Source organism: Rhagoletis pomonella, unplaced genomic scaffold (genome assembly GCF_013731165.1).
Source record: "Rhagoletis pomonella isolate Grant_MI unplaced genomic scaffold, Rhpom_1.0 Rhpom_scaffold_00003, whole genome shotgun sequence".
Classification (NCBI taxonomy): domain Eukaryota; kingdom Metazoa; phylum Arthropoda; class Insecta; order Diptera; family Tephritidae; genus Rhagoletis; species Rhagoletis pomonella.
Window position 1 is genome coordinate 31,979,293 of NW_023458557.1, and position 3,995 is coordinate 31,983,287.

Sequence of the window (3,995 nt, forward strand, 5' to 3'; positions counted from 1 at the left end):
CCCCTTGGCAAAGCAGGGTCACAAATGATGACTATATCATCCACACGTAGACATTTCGTTGCCTCATGCCACTTCTGCCTATGAAGCAACTGTGGTAAAAACTCTACGGTCCAGTGGTGTTTGCGCGGTCAATGGACGAGAATTAATAATCACCCTCATTGCGAGAGTGGTGTCGTATGCAAGTCGTTTTTCGAGAGTCGAATCGTATCGCAAATTGCACGTCATTGACTAAAATTTCCATTCGACTAGTGTATTAAAACGGAAAAACTTGGCAGCACTGTATAGTTTTCGACGATTTTCGTCATTTACTTATTTCAGCACGGCAGTAAACAATGCCAATGTTGTCGAGTCGTACAATTTAGCCTAATTTACGACTTACGCAATGAGGCTGAATATTTTCTGATTCAATCAAAACGCTTTGCAACGTTTCTAATCTCGGTGTCACTTCATGTAGTGTCTTGAGGAGCAATCTTTTTACGATACGGATCAAACGCTCCCAACATCCACCTGAGCTCAGGTTAGCTGGGCAATTGAATACCCACTCCACGCCTCGTTTAACAGCCTCGCTCTCTATTTGTTGAACGTCTAGTAGTTGTTCGCACTGTTTCAACTCCTTTTGAGCCCCCAAGAAATTTGTGCCATTATCACTTCTAATGCGCACTGGTGTACCACGACGGTTAATGAAATTCCTTAGGCAAATCAGAAACGCATCAGTAGACAGGTCTGCTGCGAGCTTAATGTGTACTGCTCTTACCGTCAGGCAGGTGAAGATAACACCCCATCGCTTCTCATGCCGGCGTCCAATCGTAACTGTTAGTGGCCCGAATAAATCTACGCCTGTGTAGGTAAAGGGGCGCACGTAGGGCGTAACGCGATCCTGCGGCAATGGACCCATCAATGGTGGCACCGGTTTAGCCCGATCGAGTTGACATATCCAACAATTCTTCTCTACTGTCTTCAGCACTGCACGCACATGAATTATCCAGAACCTTTAGCGCGACTCGTTAATTATTACTGCTCGATTTTGATGGAGATTTTTCTTGTGAAAATGTTGTATTATAAGAAACGAAATTGCGTGTTGCTGGGGTAAAAGAATTGGACGTCTGGCACTAAATGGCAAATATGTCGCTTCATCAATCCTTCCTTGCACTCGAATTAACCCATATTCTGCTAAATATGGCGACAGTGAGTACAACGGGATATCTTTTGTTACTCGTTGCTCCGATTTAAGCCTTTCGATTTCTTTGGAAAACCATTCTTGTTGTACAAAATGACAAATACATTTTTCGGCCGTGTCTACTTCCGCGGATGTTAACGACCCTCTCATCTGCTCGTGTGTTTGGTCGCTGTTCCGTGACCGCAATAAGAGGTTTTTAAAACGTAGCACCCAGGCAACGGTATTCTTGACTTTTATGTATGATGAAAACTTGTTATAGTCGACTAATCTGTTAGACGGCTTTTGAACTAACAGTTGTGGTTGTACTTCCTCTGCTGACGTGTCAGGTGACGACCCACTGTCGAATATTGGCCACGCCGTTTCTTCCTGTCTTAAAAAATCTGGTCCCTTTAACCATCGACTATTGCAATTAAATTTGGCTGGCGGTTTTGGACGAGTGGCATCATCCGCCACATTAAATTCTGTTGGGATCCAACGCCATTGTGACGGATTAGTAGTTCCTACGATTTCGGCAATTCTGTGTCCAACGACGGCCTTGTACTTTCTATTTGTTGACTGTATCCAGTGCCACACGGTTCTGGAATCGGTCCAAAAGGTTACACTCCTTATGATGACATCATGATTGTTGCAAATCATTTGGCTTAGACGCGTGCCTAGAACAGCGGCTTGTAATTCTAGTCTGGGAACTGACATCAGCCTTAAAGGCGCGTTAAGTGTTTTAGCGGCCACGAACGCGACATCCCATCCATCTCTAGTTGCAATGCGGAAATACCCAACTGCAGCAAATAACATCTGACTAGCATCCACAAACATGTGTAACTGTACGTTTCTGGCTGAGCCCATGAACGAAGAATATTGACGCGGCACTTTAACTTGCTTAAATTTGTGGAATCCGCGCCACCAAGTTACCCATTTGTCGTTTACCTCATCTGTGATTGCGTCGTCCCAATTGACGTTACTACGCCACACCTCTTGCATCAATATTTTGGAAGCTGCCGTAAGCTCAGAGAGCAGCCCGAATGGGTCAAAAACCGACATAATTATACCCAAGAACTCCCTCTTCGTTGGCACTCTAGTCATAGTTAGCACCTCCTGTGGGACTCGATGAAATTGAGTATGGAACTCAAACGTGTCATTGCGCACATTCGTAAACATCCCCAACACCCTTTCTGACATGGCTTGCTTTTCCATACTCACGTTGTCATATTTTGCGGCACCCTTCATTGCATGTTGCACTTGACCGGAGTTCGAAATGAAATTCCGTAACTCAAATCCGGCCTCCGCATGTATGGAGACGACTTCACGACAAGTTCTGATGGCTAGTTCGGGATCATCAGAGCTGCATACAAAGTCATCGACATAATGTCTCTCGACAATTGCGCTTACCGCCTCCGGAAACTGTTTCTCAAATCGAAGAGCGTTGTGGTTCTTGATGAACTCTGCACAACAGGGCGAACATGCGGCTCCGAAAATCATCGACGTCATGCAACACTGTTCTATAGCTATGCTCGAGTCTCTACGCCATAAAAATCGCTGCGCATTTTGGTCTTCCTTACGGATCTTAACTCGCGAAAACATTTCTTTTATATCAGCGGCCACACCAATACCGCCTTGACGAAACCGGAACAAAATGTTTTGAAGCGACTTTGCTTGTTCAGGCCCTTTTAGAAGACAGGAATTCAACGAAGTGTTTTGAACCTTCGCGGCAGCATCGAAGACGATTCTCAATTTGTCTGGTTTGTACGGACTGTGCACGGCAAAATGAGGAAGGTACCACATTGGCTGGCTGGTATCAGCTATCTCCTCGGCTGACAAAACTTTAGCATACCCTTTATCGAAATATTTTTCCATCTCTTGTCGGTATTTTTGTGCAAACTCAGTATCACCTTTCATCTTTCTTTCAATTCCGTATAGGCGTTTCACGCCAGCTTCGTAACTTTCAGGCAAATTTATTGTATCCCGACTCCATAACAAACCCGTTTTGTAAACCCTATCGCCCAACCTTGTCGTAGTTTGCATAATATTCCGAGCTCGCTTGAGATCTTCACTTTCAATTGACAGTTGAACTGGCCCCGTTCCGAATTTATCAGTGGCGAAATACTCATCAACTAATTGATGCAACTCTTTTAACGGATTAATTTCGTGGATATGCAAAACTACTGACAATGGCGTGCATGAAAATTTGGTAGGACCGTAGGCAATCCACCCCAGTTTTGTTTTTATGCCTATTGCCTGTCAAATGCGCGTGGTCCAAGCCGAGAACCTTAGCTGGTTGTACGTTGACGTACTCTTCGATCGGTAACAAATCAAAATAACTAAATTCGGATCTCTTAAAAGACTGTGTCGGCAAATTCAACTGCTTCACCGTGTGTACATTTTTCATAGTGAACCTCTCCTTGTCACTACGATTTTCTATTTCTACGTTAACCTTGCGTGATTGTTCAGTCTTAATTTTTTCGTCGTACCACTGAAGGGTTAAGGTGTGTGCCTGTCCCTTTAGCCCCAATTTGTTAGCCACACCTTCGTCTATCATTGATATGGTCGATCCCTCATCCACCATGGTAAAAATTTCTAGCTTCCCATTTGGCCCATACACATTGACTTTAAATAGGTGGCTAGAGTTCACGTTGGGTGTCGAGCAATTTAAAACTGGCTGTGCTAATTCACTTGGTGGCGTTTGTTCCACCCTAACCTCATGTAGACTGGCATGATGAAAACGTCGACACTCACCAACCCCACACGGTTTCTTCGATTGACAGCTTGATACATTATGACCTTTGCGTAGGCAAGCAAAGCATAACTTCTCTTTCTTGATTAT